The sequence below is a fragment of the Staurois parvus genome, unplaced genomic scaffold, assembly GCF_062004578.1.
Source record: "Staurois parvus isolate SC_StPar_1 unplaced genomic scaffold, SC_StPar_1.0 ptg000347l, whole genome shotgun sequence".
Classification (NCBI taxonomy): domain Eukaryota; kingdom Metazoa; phylum Chordata; class Amphibia; order Anura; family Ranidae; genus Staurois; species Staurois parvus.
Window position 1 is genome coordinate 1916520 of NW_028318143.1, and position 19148 is coordinate 1935667.

Sequence of the window (19148 nt, forward strand, 5' to 3'; positions counted from 1 at the left end):
GCTGCACTGATGGGCACTGATGAGGTTGCACTGATGGGCACTGATGAGGTTGCACTGATGGGCACTGATGAATCTTCACTGATGAGGTGGCACTTATGGGCACTGATGAGGCTGCACTGATAAAGTGGCACTGATAGGTGTCACTAATGGGCACTGATAAGCAGCACCGATGGACTTTAATAAGCTGCACTGGTGGGCAGTGATTGGCACTGATGGGGCTGCACAGATTATCAGTGCTCTGACTATCAGCGTAAATGTGTGCCATCACAGGAATGCTGGTTATCTGCTTTCCTTTCCTCACACAGTGACAGCGCATGAGTAAAGGAGATGCCGATAACCAACATTTGTTTACATGGGATCAATTGTGATTGGACATAGCAGATCACATGGTAAAGGGCCATTACAATTGACCATTTTCCTCAATCTGTAATCAGCTGTGTCCTCTGGACACTGATTACAGAGCTTACCCAACGACTGCCCCGGGGGCACACAGGGGATCTGGGTTTTGGGAGGACATCTATAGATGCCCTCCTAGACTAGACGACCTCACTGTAGTCATCTTTCGGCAATGGCGTGGTTGGGAGGAGGTTAATGGTGTGGGAGCTTTTTTCTACCATGTTTAAAGAGTGACTCCATTTTTGTTGAGAACAAATAATCCCTTCTGGGTGATCTACGTACAATGCAGGGATTTAAACAAACTGGCAATTTATTTATTTTTTTGCTTTTTTTCACCATGAAAGTGGAGTTCCCCTTTAAAGCAGTCTCAACAGTACTCCACACTTCCGATAAATGACACAGTTGCAGCCTCTCTCGCCGCTGACTTTACTTCCAGCCTACGAGGCAATGGTCTATTTTCCTCTAAAACCGACCGCGTGGTATCAAATCATTTAATTGAGATTTCCCTGATAGTTTTCAGTTGTGATTGCGACCTTCCTGCAGCGGAATTCAATCGTAATAAAATATCCCGGCTGATTATATTTTGCTGATTAGTATTATTTTCTTGTCCTTTATTATAGCTATCTGCCACGGCACTCTGGGTTCTTGGCAGGGCGACGGCTGAACGCTCGACAGGAGCTACTTATGATCAGTATTTGATTCTATATTTCCTTGTCTGGGTTTTTCGCAGCCGCGGTGCAGGCGTTTCGGCTCTTTCCCAAATGTAGCCAAGGCAAATCAAGTCTTTCGCTGCTAAAGTGACACCAATCCCTGGAGATGACTCATTAGCCGTGTCGTTTTCTGCCATTTTTACCTTGACACTCGGGGCACCTGGCTCGAGGCCGTTGGAGGACATCACTGTGCAATGATAGCTGTCATTCCTCATTTCTATTAACCTTGCTTCATCGTTATTTCATTACATGGCCGTTTATTAATCATGGAAGCACCAGTAAACTTGGATGTTTCTTTAACCCCTTGCCTACCGGGCACTTATACCCCCTTCCTGCCCAGGCCAATTTTCAGCTTTCAGAGCTCTTTGAATGACAATTGCACTGTCATGCGACACTGTACCCATATGACATTTTTATCATCTTTTTCACACAAATAGAGCTTTCTTTTGGTGGTATTGGTGGTATAAAAAACTGTTTTTTTTATTTTTGCACTATAAATGAAGAAAAGAGCAAAAAATCTGAAAAAAAAGGTTTTCTTTGTTTCTATTATAACATTTTGCAAACAGGTCGTTTTTCTCCTTCACTGATGTGCGTTAATGAGGCTGCATTGATAGGCAGCACTGATGGACACGGATGAGGTGGCATGGATAGGCAGCACTGATGGGCACTGATAGGCTGCACTGATGAGGTGGTACTGATGAGGCGACACTGGTGGGCATTGATGAGGAGGCACTGATGATGCTGCACTGATATGAAGCACTGATGGGAACTGATATACAGCATTGATGGGCACTGACTGACAGCAATGACTAGCGGCACTGACTGACAGCACTGCTGGGTACAACTGCTGGGCGGCACTGCTGGGCAGCTCTGATAGGTGCAGGGGCGGACTGACCATTTGAGCACTCGGGCACTGCCCGAGGGCCTGGGGTCAGTGGGGGGCCCCATGAAATGCCCCTGGTACCTTTTGTATAGGCTTTTTTGGTGTGCTTTGAGTGTGGGCAAGGACACAGGGGCCCCATGATCCCCTATTGCCCGGGGGCCCCATGAGTTATCAGTCCGCCCCTGGACTGGTGGCACTGCTGGGCACTGGTGGTAGGCACTGCTGGGCACTGGTGGGTGGCACTGCCGGGCACTGATCATCAGTGCCGATCTGCTCTGTGACAGTTGCCGGCAATCGGCAATACTCTGTGACAGCATGAGGAAAGTGCAGCCAATACCTGGCAACCTTATTTACTCAGTGATCTGCTGTGTCATTGGACACAGCTGATCACGTGGTAAAAGGCAACTGTGATTGGCCTTTTACCTCATCACGTGATCAGCTGTGTGTGTAGGACACAGCGATCACGGAGATTGCCAGGTGCGTGCTGCTGGGGGCATGTGGGAGGGCACGTTCTGCGAGGACTGGACAACCGCGCTATAGCCACCATTTGGCTGTAGCATGGTTAGCAAGTGGTTATGCATGTCACAGTACAATGTCCTAACATCATTTACAGTGACATTAATTAAACTGGTATTAAATCCAAAATCAAAAAATTATTAAATTGTAGCATAGGAATCATTAGATGTGGTGGCTGCATTAGTTTTCTTTTTTAGGCTTTTTTCCCCCACTGTGAAAGTTCCCAGGGGACTGCAGGAGGGAGGAGGGGGCTGAACTTCCAGCTCACTTCGCCGCGGCGAACTGAGCCGCAAGGGGGAGCAGGTACCTGTCAAAAACAGGTATCCGCTCCCTGTTCCCCCCCCTCCCCTCTCTCCCCAGACCCTGCATTCACAATATCTGGTCTCCCCAGACCCCGCATTCACTATATCCGGTCTCCTAGGACCCTGCATTCACAATATCTGGTCTCCCCGGACCCCACATTCACTATATCTGGTCTCCCTGGACCCTGAATTCACTATATCTGGTCTCCCCGGACCCTGCATTCACTATATCTGGTCTTCCTGGACCCTGCATTCACTATATCTGGTCTCTTAGGACCCTGCATTCACTATATCTGGTCTCCCCGGACCCTGCATTCACTATATCTGGTCTCCCTGGACCCTGCATTCACTATATCTGGTCTCCCAGGACCCTGCATTCACTATATCTGGTCTCCCCGGCCCCCGCATTCACTATATCCGGTCTCCCCGGACCCCGCATTCACTATATCTGGTCTCCCAGGACCCTGCATTCACTATATCTGGTCTCCCTGGACCCTGCATTCACTATATCCGGTCTCCCAGGACCCTGCATTCACTATATCTGGTCTCCCAGGACCCTGCATTCACTATATCTGGTCTCCCCGGACCCCGCATTCACTATATCCGGTCTCCCTGGACCCCGCATTCACTATATCTGGTCTCCCAGGACCCTGCACTCACTATATCTGGTCTCCCCGGACCCTGCATTCACTATATCTGCTCTCCCCGGACCCCGCATTTACTATATCTGGTCTCCCCGGACACCGCATTCACTATATCTGGTCTTCCCAGACCCTGCACTCACTATATCTGGTCTCCCCGGACCCTGCATTCACTATATCTGGTCTCCCCGGACCCTGCATTCACTACATCTGGTCTCCCAGGACCCTGCATTCACTACATCTGGTCTCCCAGGACCCTGCTTTCACTATATCTGGTCTCCCCGGACCCTGTATTCACTATATCTGGTCTCCTACAGTACACACAACATGGAAATGCAATTATTTTAATAAATATAAACTGCTAAATACCTTTCCTCGTTAGCAGTTAGTGCAGTCTGGTGATTTCTATCAGTGTTCAGCAGAGCACTGGTTAAAGTTTGTAGGAGGAGCTTTCATTCTGCTCTAGGAGGATGCAGAACTCCTGACCTCTGCCTGGACAGTGCTGATTGGCCCTGTAATGATCACATGCACCCTCCCAAGAAAAAAAAAACTTTCTAGCAATACACACCAAACTGAACATGTGCACAGTGACTCAATATGTTATGTCTTATCAGGAGATAACAGGGGGCACTGGAAGAAGGGGAGGATCAGAGATGATAGGATCAAACAATGTTTTTACACAGTGCAAATGATTAACCCCTTAGTTTTCACAGTGAGTATAACAAGCATGCTTTACTGCATATACAGACTGATTTTACTGTTGTGGGTTTAGTAACACTTTAATGAAAATATATTACAGAGCCATTAATTAGTGAATGTGTATGGAAACTGTTTTGTGTCTCTTCAATTCAGTTATACAGCTCCTATAACCTACGTATGCCAGGGAACAGTCTTTTCAATGTTATTTTAATAAAAAAATGTAAAAGAGATCAGCTTCATTTAAGTAATGTCATCAGTATGTATTGATGTTATAAAAACCCTATTGCTGTGTATGATTTGTAATTATATATACACTCACCGGCCTCTTTATTAGGTACAGCTGTTTGATTGCTTGGTAACACAAATTGCTAATCAGCCAATCACATGGCAGCAACTCAATGCATCTAGGTATCTAGACGTGGTGAGGACGACTTGCTGAAGTTCAAACCGAACATTAGAATGGGGAAAAAATGGGATTTAAGTGGCTTTGAACGTGGCATGGTTGTTGGTGCCAACCGGGCTGGTTTGAGGATTTCAAAAACTGCTGATCTACTGGGATTTTCATGTACAACCATCTCTAGGGTTTACAGAATGGTCCAAAAAGAGAAAATATCCAGTGAGCAGCAGTTGTGTGAACGAAAAAGTATTGTTGAGGTCAGAGGAGAATGGGCAGACTGGTTGCTGCGACATTCAGATGGTAGGGTCAGAATTTGGCGTAAATAACATGAAAGCATGGATCCATCCTGCCTGGTATCAATGGTTCAGGCTGGTGGTGGTGTGATGGTGTGGGGGAGATTTTCTTGGTACAAACAAGGTGTATCTAATAAAGTGGCCGGTGAGTGTGTGTATATAGATAGATAGATAGATAGATAGATAGATAGATAGATAGATAGATAGATAGATAGATAGACTGGTGTAACAAAAGCCATATCAGCCCATGTGGCTGCTATGGGGCCTGGGGATGGAAGAGGCCCAAGTAAGGGGGCTGTTAATATATGATGATAGATAGATAGATAGATAGATAGATAGATAGATAGATAGATAGATAGATAGATAGGATATAGATAGATAAATTGACAGCAGCAGCCATTTTTAAAAATTGGTTCACTTAGCTTAAAGAGGACATGAACCCTGGAAGCTGTACTCAACATAAGGCAGGCAGAGGAAAAAAGACCAGCTACCACTATTGCCTGAGGTCTCCCTACAGACGATCTTCCCCCATTACTGACTTACCATACCTTGTTCTTCACTGTGTCTCCCTCCGTTGGAGGTGGCCATCTTGGTAGAGACAGGGCTATTCTTCCTCGGGTGAGATCCTCCAGCAAGGAGAACAGTGATAAGTACATTAGTGACATCACCAAATCTCACTCCAAATCTCCAGAGAATAGCATTCAGAGGCAGAATACCTTAGATGATCTCACACCAGGGGCGGACTGACCATTTGGAAACTCTGGCACTGCCCGAGGGCCCGGGGTCAGTAGGGGGCCCCATGAGATGCCCCTGGTACCTTTTCATAGGCTTTTTTGAGTTTGGGCAAGGACACAGGGGCCCCATGATGCCCTATTGCCCGGGCCCCATGAGTTGTCAGTCCGCCCCTGTCTCACACTACACACCATAGAAACTTAGAATAGTGACAGCAGGAAAGACCACGTGGTCCTTCAAGTTTGCTTGTTTTTTTTTTGGGGGGGGGGTATTCACCAAGCGAAGTGAATGCTCAAACTATGTACTGTATGTTGACATGTTTAACACTGCTCCTAGGAGCATCTGGATATTTTTTTTCCTGTCTCTAAATGCTCCTGCATGTTAACCTATGTGTCCATGCATACATAGGAGTTTAGAAGAGTTTAGAGGCAGGAGCATTTATAGGCAGAAAACAAACACTGCCAGCCGTGTAAACACTTCTAAACGCATGTTAACTTTATCGCTTGGGCATTAATTCATTCCAGTGGCCGGAATAACTTATTATTCAGGGCAATTAAATTAATTAACAGCCAATCCCTTGACTTACATTATTGCGCCTAAATGAGCCTAACTGCGTTTATAGACAAGCTTTTTTTCTGTATCACTAGAGGAACTGCCTATTTCTGTATCACTAGAGGAACTGCCTATTTCTGTATCACTAGTGGAACTGCCTATTTCTGTATCACTAGAGGAACTGCCTTTTTCTGTATCACTAGTGGAACTGCCTATTTCTGTATCACTATCGGAACTGCCTTTTTCTGTATCACTAGTGGAACTGCCTATTTCTGTATCACTATCGGAACTGCCTTTTTCTGTATCACTAGAGGAACTGCCTTTTTCTGTATCACTAGTGGAACTGCCTATTTCTGTATCACTAGAGGAACTGCCTTTTTCTGTATCACTAGAGGAACTGCCTTTTTCTGTATCATTAGAGGACTGCAGAGTCCAGGGCTGATCACTCGAATGTGACCGCTGCATGGGAGTTCACATCCAAGTTGAGTGAATCGCAGGAAGGCCCGCTGTGGTTCTCACATCTAATCAGAGGCAGGTGTGAATGCACCCTAATGCGGATTCAATTTTAGCACTTTTTTTTTTAAATAAATGGGTCTCCCAGATTTATGAACATAATGCTAAAACGTACTAGCATGCACAACATATGAGCACATTATGTCAAGCGATTCCCTCCGGCTAGTGATGGCGGCTTCTATCTTCTCCCAGTCTTCTAGGTTCGGTCAGTTGGGCTGCTTGAATGGCCAGGCTGTGACGACGTCACTCCAGCACATGTGTACATGTAAGAAAACCTCAGTACATGTTGGAAGGAGAGGGCTAGCACATGGTCATACTTATGAATATGCTCATAATTCTGAGCATGTGCAGAAAACAACTGCGCATGTGCACGTGCACACGTATGAGCACTGGTACCATTTAGGCTGCACTCTGACATAGATGGATTGCTGAGTGGTCTTCAGCTAGTTCCTGCTTTACCTGAGCCTTGACCTGCTATACCTGCTTACCCATGCACGACTCGGCTTGTCCTTGGATTTCTGCCTGCCTACAGTGACCTCAGCTTATATTCTGACTCTGCTCCTGTCTTGCGTTCCTGTACCTCGCCGTCCGGCTATGTACCGATCTTGGCTTGTATCCTGACTCCATCTCTGCCTGATGTTCCTGTACTTCGCTGCCCAGCTTTTGATGACTTTTGGGTTGTGTCCTGGCTACACTCCTGTCTACCATGCTCCAGTTCCTTGTAGCTGCCTGTTGATCTACGATCATCTGCTTCCTGCAAACCCCAGCTAGCGCTACCTGCTATACTCTGTGCCCCCACACCCCCTGTCATCACTACCAGGGGTGTTGGACAAGAGGTGCAAGAGAAGCCCCCTCTCCAGCTCTTTCTCCACCTGGTATGTGACAGTACAGGAGTAACATCATAATAGCACAAAGGGGTGCCATTAATGAATGCTGAGCTGCGCATGCATGGATCAGTGTTCATTACCACTGACATGCAGGGGAAAACATCTCTGCCAGAAGAGGCTATCACAAAAACACTGCCAGCGTGTTTATTTCTTTTTCTTTTTTTTTTAATCCCACTTTAAAAGCAGCTCTGCTGGGCCTTTATTCAGGATCACAAACATCATTTATTCAGATCAAAGAAGCTCCACGATTTTTGTTTGTTTTTCTGCATTCTATGACTTAATAACAGAAGGTCTGTTTAGGGTAGGCAGATCTTTTTTTTCCCTCTGTCTGAAGCATTTAAGCGAGTCCGTGGACCTTGACCAACTTTGACCCGTTGCTGCTCATTAAACAGCTGCAAAATTACATACATACAGCGGTAATTATCCCAAACTGCAAATTCTGTACTTTTTATTATATCCTCATCTCGGCAAAGCAGGACACATCCAATCAATGGCTCGAGCAGAAAGACGCCAGCCGAGGCAGGGAAATGAGCGCTTTCATTTGTCCCTCTTGTTCTTGCACCAGACTTCGAATTTAAAAATAACACCTGACCTACGCAGATGTTATTCCAAAGACAACTTTTTATATCATCAGCAAATAGTCTATAAAGAGATTTAAATTTGAATAGTTAGACAGCACTTGGTGAAATATATTCCAACTTTTTAAGAGAACTTTTTTCGTAAGATGCTTCAAGTGTATTGCAGTACATCTAAGGGACATTTTTTTCCCCATCTTGGATAGAGTAGAGAAGGGTTAGAATCCCCATCACATTTGAATACTACCTGTGTCCGTGCTGGAGAGATTCACCTCTCTATTTGTCCTGGAGACCAATAGCATCTTCCCAAATTTCCAAAAAAAGAATTAGGGACATCTTTTTAATTTAATATGATTAAATGTGCAAAATATGATTGGCAAAACTATGGTTTCCTAAACCTAAAAGCATATGTTACCCTAACATTTCATATTTCTAATATGTATCTGCTGTTCCATGTACTTGTATTAAAAAGTATCCTGTTCTCTTTGTATTGCTTTCTATGTGTGAAATCCCTGTTGTTTCAGCCAGTCCCTCTGCTTTCCTATTTCAAACTGGCCACACTAGGCATAAGAGCACATACTTCTCAGCATAGTCAGTTTTCTGGCTGTACTGGGAGAACAGCCTGCCTGTCCTCCAATGATTAGACCTGTGTTGACATGCCCTCTTCTGCTCAGCCATTCACTGGGAAGATCAGTGTACTGTTGTCTTCCTGTTAGAGGGTGGCTCCATTCATTCTCATTAGTCCTACTGTATGTAGGAATGTAACCACCATTTCTTGTTTGCGCTCCAGATGGACTATGGGATTTGTTATGTGCATAGAATGGTGCACATAATCACAATTAACGTACGTTGCTTGCCCCAAAGAAGTGGAAATAAGGAGGAAAAGCAGACGTTCGGGAGCTCACAGAGGAACCTACAAGGAGGCAGAAAAACACAGTAAGAACCAATTTTGTGAAAATTAGAATACAGGGTTATTAAGTTGTGAATGTGTAAAATCGACCACGCTAGGCATGAGAGCACATCTTTCCCAACATCTTCAGTTTTTTGGCTGTGCTGGGAGAACAGCCTGCCTGTACTTCAATGATCAGACTTGTGCTGATATGCCCCCTACACAACCTTTCACTGGGAAGATTAGTGTACTACTACTTCTCCAGCCCTAGCTCTCCAGCTCCTTGAGACTAAGAAGAGACATTATGTGATCATTAAAAAAAAAAGCATTTAGAATGTGCTTACACATATATAGTATATACACAAGTGCTTTGCTCTCCATTTCTGTTTTAAAATTAATGGGTTACAAGGTAAGGGTTCGCACAGTGGCTAAGTGGTTATCACTTCCACCTGGCAACACTAAGGTTGTGTCAGGAGCGTGACGTGCTCATGTTCCATCATAGCTGATGGTTCCATCATTCTGGTTTTGGCTGTGATGAAATCTCCCTGTCTCTCTATCCACCTGCAAGGTGATTGATGTGGCCATTCTCTGGGTGGTGACCAAACCTGATTTAAGCCAGCCAAACCTGTAGTCTCATGCTTGTGATAGCATGTATAATACATGCTCAGGGTCCCTGTCTGTCCTGCTCTGCTGTTTGGACTCCCCTGTTTATGACTTCGGATCAGATATCGCCTATTCTCTGAACTCTGCCGGACAGTTGACTACGGATTGGACCTGTGACTACTCTGAACCTTCCTGCTTTGCACCTGGACTGTTACTGAACCACTCTGCCTGTCTGCCAACTGCAAGTATCTGTTTGCTGTTCTCAGTTTGCACCTGCCCCAGTGTGGTAGCCAGGAACTATAGCATTGTGTATAAGTCCTGGGGCAACAAAGTACCATTAGGCCTGCTTTCCTTATGGGAAAGATGGCAGCTATAGGTAAAAAAACACAGGAGCCAGCTAAGCTCCAAGGAGCAGGGCCTTCAAATCCTTCTTGTATTGAACTGTATTGTTGCAGCATTGTCTCCCGGTATATTGTAAAGCACTGAGCAAACTGTTGGCGCTATATAAATCCTGTATAATAATAGTGCCTGACCACCCGCGTTAGGTGTAAGTATGGCAGGTTGTTGGTTCAAATCCCAACCACCATGGCACTATCTGACTGGAGTTTTTATGTTCTCCCTGTGCCTGGTTGAATTTCCTCCCACACTCCAAAGACATTCTTGTAGGTAAATTGGCTCCTGTCCACACTGGCCTTAGTATGTGTATGTATGAATGTGAGTCAGGGACCTTAGATTGTAAGCTTCTTGAAGGCAATGACTTATGTAAACGTACAATATATATATGCAAATTATCAGCGCTACATAAATACCTGTAATAAATAAACTACCTGATTCCATGGACCCAAACAAGCAAATCATTTTGGCACAGGGACCCAAGAAGAAACTTTTTACCAAAATGTCAGCAAAGCCATCAGTATCAGTTCCATTTAACTATAGCTGTCAAATAAACAATAGTAAAATGAAAAAGTGAAAAGCTAACATATTGTTAATAAGACAAAAATTATAACATAAAACACAGAATTAATTCTTAAGTGTCAGTTAAATATTAATCCTTACTGTATATTTAGGGTTGCACCGATACTGATACAGATACTGATGCTTGTACTCATGCTGATACTTGTATTCATGAAAATGCTCCCAATACCTGAAACTGATACCTTTGCAGTGCAATTTGAGCCCATACAAAATGAATTGGCTCAAACCTCACTGCAAAGAATCGCATGCAATTTTACAGGAATACAGTGCGATTCCTGTCCAAATCGCATGTGATTTCCTACACGTTTCCTGTATGATCCATCCCACTATAGAAAGAAAGGGAAGCACCATGAAGTGCAGCTATGGGCAAAGCAACAGGTTAAAAAGTTATAACAACACACATGTTAAAAAGTGCATTATGTCCTTCGTGTCAAATCTAAAATTGGCCACTTGCGGTGTTCATTGTTATTAGATCAACCCAGGGGCGGACTGACCATTTGGAAACTCGAGCACTGCCCGAGGGCCCGCGGTCAGTAGGGGGCCCCATGAGATGCTCCTGGTACCTTTTTCATATGCTTTTTTGAGTTTGGGCAAGGACACAGGGGCCCCATGATCCCCTATTGCCCGGGGGCCCCATGAGTTGTCAGTCCACCCCTGGATCAACCCCATAGTGTGCAACATCACCCGCCAATGATTTTGCGCATGGGCAAACAAGGCTATGTTTACTACACAGTCATGCGATGACCCATCACAAACATGTCCATGAGCCCTACAAGTGCTTTTTTACCACTACTTTTTCTTTTTTTCTCTCTTTCCAAAATAGCAGATTCAATAATATAGAGGTGAAATAAAAGGTTTACTGTAGTATTACAATAATTATGTTTATTAGAACAAAAAGAAGGAAAACTGAGGAGGAAAGCAGGACAGAGGGAATTGGTTCCAAAAGAGGGACAATCCATCCAAATAAGGGATCTATGCAGATAGTGATGAAAAATCACAAATATTCTTTTAACCTCTTCCCGTCCGGCCCATGTCAATAAACGGCTGGAGAGCAGCGCTGCCAATGCAGGTGGACGTTTCTAAACGTCCCCCCGCATCCATTGCCTGTGCGTGCTTCCTGGGAGCTCACGGCACCGCAATCGGTGCCTGCTGTGTCTGGAGGACACAGCGGAACAGAGATCGCTGTATGGGACCTCTGTGTGAGGTCCCGATTCATGTGATCACTGATTGGCCAATCAGTGATCACATGAACAGTAGTAAACAAGATGTCACTTCCTGACATTATTGCTTACTACTTGCGAAATCTGTGAATGATCACAGAGATCACATGGTACAAAGCTATTCACAACAGCCTTCTACCATGTGACAAGCTGTGACCAATCACAGCTCGCACAGTATTTCTCAATGGCTGCAGGAATGCAAGTGCTGAGGCTTTTCTCCAGTAAAATACACACAGTCCAAATGAAAATACTAGCCCACCTGGCTACTCTTCAGCAGCACTGCTACTATAGATACAGCTGCATTCAGCAAAAGTGCAAACCATGTGTCCTCTTTAAAAAGGAGTCATTTGGGGGGAATTTGTACTGTCCTGGTGTTTTCGCTCTAGGCCTTTATATATATATATATGTGTATATATATATATATATATATATATACAGGGCGGACTGACAACTCATGGGGCCCCTGGGCAATAGGGGATCATGGGGCCCCTGTGTCCTTGCCCAAACTCAAAAAAGCCTATGAAAAAGGTACCAGGGGCATCTCATGGGGCACCCTACTGACCCCGGGCCCTCGGACAGTGCCCGAGTTTCCAAATGACCCCTGTATATATATTTATCATAGTATGTAGACACTACAACTTTCATGTACAAAATTAATATACACTTATTGGGATTTTTTTACCAAAGTCAATTTGGTCTAAGCTTATTATGATTTTATTGGATATGTTTTATGACAGAAAGTAGAGAAGATTGTTTTTTTTTTTTCAAAACTTCTAGTCTTTTTTGGTTTATATCTCAAACAATAAAAATCCTAGTGGTGATCAAATACCACCAACAGAAAGCTCTATTTGTGTGAAAAAAATGATAAAAAATTTAATTTGCATGACAGTGCAAATGCCACTTAAATTAGCGTAGTGCTGAATAGCAAAAAATCCTCTGGCCCTGAAGGGGGTAAAACCTTCCAGAGCTCAAGTGGTTAGCAGTTAATTAAATCTGGCAGAATTAAAAAATTTGAAAATTTAATGAATGGGGACAGGCTTTGCTCTTCCACCACACCAATTCCTCATCTGGTCATGTTGGACTAAGAAGGATAACATAATTTCAAATAACCCCAGGCTAAGCAGGTCTATGTAGTTAATATTAGAGTTGCTGTGGATTGCGTATGACACCCGTGCAGATATAAGAGAACTGACAGCATGTAAAAAAAGTGTCTATAATGCGTACTGAGCTCAGGACACTGGCATTCCGTAGCCACTGTACAAACCATTAAAGTATGGTTTGTACATAGCCAATCTAAGGGCATCTAGTTAAGTTTTTGTCTACTTTAATAATTATACTTACAGAGACTGACAATCCCCACGGGGGGGGTGCTGATCATCGGCAGCGAGAAGTTGACATAAATAAGACACTAACACTCGTAGTTGATCACCAATCAGTTGTGATGTCAGAAGAAAACTTTGACATTAAAGCATTCCAACACATAGACAGTAAAATCATTAATATTAGGACTGTTGACACAACAGGTGTTGGGTTGCTAGAATTTCAAACCTCTAATGTGACTTAATGCTTTACAACCCCTTCCCTCGGCATTCTATCAGTTCGGGAAAGAGGTATGCTGTGCCACAATGTCAAATAATACGAGGGCTGTAAGGAAAGTAATGCAAAAGTGGGCATAACTTTTTTATTAAATTACATAGGTCATTCCACCTATAGCCACAACTTTTTTTTTTAATAGCAAAGGAAAGGAGTAAAACCCCTCTCAGGCTTTTATTGCTGCTTGCCCCCCTCTTTTTTTTGTCCTGATGATCATTGTCACCCAGACAGATTGTGATGGGCATGTGATGAGAAATGCAACAAAGCATTACCACCAAAAAAAAGTGGCAAAAATACATTTCCAAATGGGTACACCTACACTGACGACAACTGTCTAATGTAAGAATTCCCCTTGTTTTGCCAAGATAATCTCTCGCACAAACAGCAAAAAAATAGACTGACTTGTTATCATTATTGTTAAATTGTTAAAATATTTGTCATCAAAACTTTCTTAAAATTTTATTAAAAGTGAACCCCTGGTTCTAAATCTTCACTACTTTAATTAAAACAAAAAAGAAAGTTTTGGCGATAGATATACTTTAATAATGATAATAATTTAAAAAATTAGTTCTAAATCTTTACTACTATAACTAAAACACAAAAAACATTACAGTTGACAGGTAATGCATTTTTGACTGGTTAATACATATATATATATATATATATATATATATATATATATATATATATATATAATATAAATAGGTGCAGGAACTCTCCCTTTCCAAGTCACCCCTTGTCTCCACCCTTACCCCCCTCTGAGCACTGTTCCTTGGTTCCGCCTGCTCTCAGTACCACCCTTTCAGAGAATACAGAACAAAGTATAATTTTGTGATGCTAAGTAATTTGTATGGAATTTGTTAATGATAACAAGAAAAACAATACAACAATAGATACCCTGCAGCCATTAACAATAGACCCCCCTCCAGCAACAACAGATTTCCCCAGGAACAACGGATCTCCCTTCAACCAGCATCAATAAACCCTTCAGCAATCAGCAATAATAGACCTCTCTTTCAACAGTAGATCTATCACATCAACAATTCATCCCCCAGTAGCAATAGATCCCCCACCAGCATCAATCGACCTCCACAGCACAAGAGATCCCCCCACAACAACAGATCCCCAGCAGCCAGCATCAATAGAGCCTCCAGCACACCCCAACATCCCTTGCCATTACATACATTCACTGCTGGAGGTGCCAAAACTGCATTCTAGATAGATAGATAGATGGATAGATAGATAGATAGATAGATAGATAGATAGATAGATAGATAATATTTTATAAATATCAAATATTTATAAATATAAAATACAGTATATGACATCACTGTAGTTACTTTAGAAATCTTTCTAACACAACAATTACAACTATTAATACTGCTACTACTAATATTACTACTACTAATGCTACTAATATTATATATAATTTTTTTATATATTATTGTGTTCACTCTTTCATTTCTATTTATGTTTTATTTTCAAAAACATAGCAGATGTTATCTCACAAAGTAAAGATGTTGCAGGAAAAAACACAGACAGCAGTTAATGATGTTGCTATTGTTTTTTTTTAATTGATAACTGTTACTCTTTATGTCTTAGGCCAATGTCCTGCCTTGTATTACAGAAGAGACATAATGAATGTTGAGATGCATTTTGAAAACATGCAACCTTTCATCCTATAATCCTTCTGGAATGTGAGCTGGACTTTGTTTGGGTATTTTCTCTGCTCCAGGGATATCGCCACAGTTCACGTAACTTTCCTTCCAGTGCCAACATATTTTTACTTTTTTTGGATACCTTTATCTAATCCTATTCTATTCACATTGGATTGGCTGTTTGCTGTGACTTGCCATCGATGTGCTAATAGTTTTCTTGAAGTTTAATTGCACGTTGGCTCATATTACTTGAGTTACCAGCCCAGATATAGTTTTACAAATCATTATCTCAATGCTTAGAGCGACAACCCATGCAAAATTGCCACATGGCATTCTAACTCACCAGAGACACAGTAGACTAACCAGATGCAATGTGATTTCAAATACCTAAATCCGACAGTTTTATTGTTATACTCTCCTAGCTCCTATCAGTGTACACCAAAAGTAGAATATTTCTACAATGATTAAAAAAAAAAAATAGTAACATTGTCTGACCTTTTTGAGGAAAAGCTAATGTCTATTGATTGGTTGCGTCTGGTATCTGTTAATTCTTGTACTTTGATTTTCTTTTGCAAATTTTTTCTTATATTTTATCCACTATCTGACAGCCCAGCAGGCAACATTGTACTTGATGACCCAGCCAAATCAACTATTAAAGAATTTATCTCTCAGTGGAGCCGTGATATAAACATGATAATCTGTTTGGCGTTCCTGATGAGGTACTATGAATAAATCATAGGAATCCAGTGTTGAAGATGAAAAGTTTACTATTTATTACATAGGGTTACTCCCATAAGGCCCTGCCTTTTTAAATCCTACTCTTTAGCCTCCCGTAGAACTCGGGGAAGCATTTTTTAGGTGCGGCTCCAATTGGCATGTCTTAAACTTTATAGGGTCTTAAAAAAAGAATCCACGACAGCTGTTGCCTAATTGGTTTCCAGGGCAACCATTTTGCACATCAACGGGATGCGTTTTATAACGGTTACAATGTCCTATTGTTTCAAACTTTTAATTGATTAAAAATACATTAATATTGTTGGTCATGAAAAGATGCTTAAATTTGAAACCGTGTTTCCGTGACTAATCTAGAATCTTGGCAGAAGAACACGAACAAAAACATGTCCATAGTTAAACTACATAACGCATACTGTATATAGAGAGATTATTATTATTGGTAGTAGTATTTTATTTATTGATTTTGTTGTTTCATAGGAGTGTAAATTTTTCTACTTATTTACTTTTTTAGTCAGGTTGAAAAAAGAGACAAGTTCATCTAGTTCAACTAATAGAAAAAAAAGAAAACAAATAAATAAAAAACCTCCATATACACAATCCAATACCCATGCTTAAGCCAAAGGAAGGCAATAAAACCCAACAAAACGATTTTCCAATTTGCTCCATCAAAGAAAAAATTCCTTCTTGGTCCCCCAGGAGGCAATCCAATATAATTAAGTTAGAAAGTTTTAAAATCTCCGTCTGGTTCTCCTTGCTGTAGTCCAATTCCTCCAGCACCTTAACCATATTCACACTGTTGATGGGTGCAAAGCTAATGGTGATACCATATTATTCCAACTCAAAAAGGAACCTCGAAAATCCAAAAAGATATTGAGATTCAATCATAAAGTGCGAAGATGAAGATTCCGAAAAAACAAGTATATAGATATTTTGGGGTCATATTCCCTCTCTATTTGTCCTGTTGACCATTGTCTTCCATTGTTTTGGGTAATAGGTTTTTTTGCCTATTTTAGGCACTTATAGCTAATGTTGATGCAATGTTAGATGCATATTTGGTTTGTTGAGTCCCAAAACAATTCTCAAAAGATATGCTTTTGAAATTTTAAAGTTGCCACAAGGAAAACAGGAGAGGGGAAATTTTCCTATGGTGACAAATGTTCCAGTGACAACTGTCTAACAAGGGATTGCCCCTCATTTTGGAGAGATTTCTCCTTATGTGATATAATGAATTGGCCTCTTGTGTCTGAATCATTTAAGTGTGACAAATATGCAAAATAACAAAAAATCAGGAAGAGGGCAAATACTTTTTCACAGCACTGTGTGTTTGTCCTAAGCATATCTGAATCCACTTACTGTTGACTGACTCACTGGTATTTTTTCTTTTTTCAAAATTTTAATTGCAACTTTTTTTTTTTTAAAGAAGAATTAAGAAAAGTAGTTGTAAACCTCTTCCTCTATGTCCAGTATACCAAGTACACAACATTTGATATTATGTTTCCTAATGACTTTGGGAAGGGGTGGGGGGCAGGTTCTCTACGTCCTTGAACTGTTAGGCCCTGTGGGTAGCAGAAGAGAGTAGCATTTAATTTCTTCTCTGCAGGGTACAGTTCTATTCTGGGATTGATTTTTGAGACAGAGCCACTTTAAATGCTTTTTGCACCATGGGGAATGAGTAAAGAATTTAGTGGACAACTGTACTACCAGTTCACTTAGACAGAAGTAGCAACTAACCATCCCCCAAACCACTCCAGCTTTCACCTAAATCAGATCCCTAAAATATCCTATAAAGCAGATTCATTAGAACAGTCCATTCACTGACAGTCAGCACCCTTGATGTATGAGTCCTTCCAGTACAATCCTCTCTTGAGTGTAGATTGTCTTCACTAAAGTCTATGGACAGCGCTCAACGTATAGACTTTCAGTGAGATTAAAGGCGCAGTAATGTAAAAACCATTGCACTCTACCACAAAGCAAACAATGAACAGCGATCTATGAAATATAATAAATGTGGCCTCACTATTATGTGTTAATGCAAATTACATTTATTAAAGCTTAGCGCTGACCAGATAAAAAAAACATGAATCTATCGCTATAGTATTTTCCCATAATTCCTTGCACAGCAGGACTCAGACTAGAAGAGGGGAAACTAGTCAGACTCTATTGCTTTGATCAGTGTTGTCAGTCTAACACTGGGGGTTTGCTGTCAGAGGGATAGAGCAGAGTAAGAGGATTGTTAACCAAGGTTATACCTTCTCCTCTGACCAATAAGCAGGCTTGAAGGTATGACGGTTACTATGTTGTATTGTTTAAAGCAGAGCAACACTGCATCTCAGCATCACAAACCAAAAACACTGTTTAATTCATGTTTAATGTTTAAAGCAAACTCACCCATCTATCCATGTCTCCAGGCTTTAGTTTGCTGAGAATTCACTTTAAACACCCCCTAGAATTTCTGATTGTGGCCATCTTGAGTAAGGGCAGATGATTCATGTAGCATTGATTTGCTAGAATCCATCTGCCTTTAGTTCAGGCATGCAGGAATGTGTGCTTAGCTGAGAAAACCAGTCCTCTCCAGAAGACTCCTGGGATGTATGACCTCATTTTCTAGGCATGGAAACTAGGAAACTGAAGAAATGTAAAAAGAAAATAAAACAAGTAAGTATGATATACTATTCCTGTCTATTTAATAATGCTAGCAGCATAAGGATTGCAAATAGTTAATGTTGACTGAGAGAGTGAAGTTCCGCTTTAACTACAGTATAAAAAAAGCTAAAGCCACATCGGCAACCTGACTGTGCTATCTGACAGGTTTTCTCTGGATGACAGGTAGCCCATTTCCCAATGTTAGTGTTTCAACTATGTATTTAGAGATGTCTTTGGACTATAGCTTTATACTGGCCTCTATCGAAGAGCCTTGGGGCCATCCTAAAACAAATTTATGAAAAAAATTCTAACTTTTATTTTTAGAATTTTAACTTTTGTCAGAATTCTGACTGAAACTCCAAATTTTAATTTTTAATCTCAGAATTCTGACATTTATTTCCAAAATCTTAAATTAATCACAACATTTCATGAAGTTAGATTTCTGAATTTTAATTTCTATGTTTTTTTAATCTCAGAATTCAAACATTTAATCTCAGAATTCTGACTTTTCATTTTAGGGAATGAACTCTAAATTGTGACATTTAGCCACAGAGTTCTGATTTTTAATTTCAAAATCCTAACTTTAATCACAAAATTTCATGACGTCAGAAGTTAGAATTTTAAGATAAACTCTGAGTTCTGCCTTTAAATCTTAGAATTCTGGATTTTCTATGAGCCAGAATTTTGACTTTTAATTTCAGAATCTTGACTTTTTAATGTTGGAATTCAGACGTTT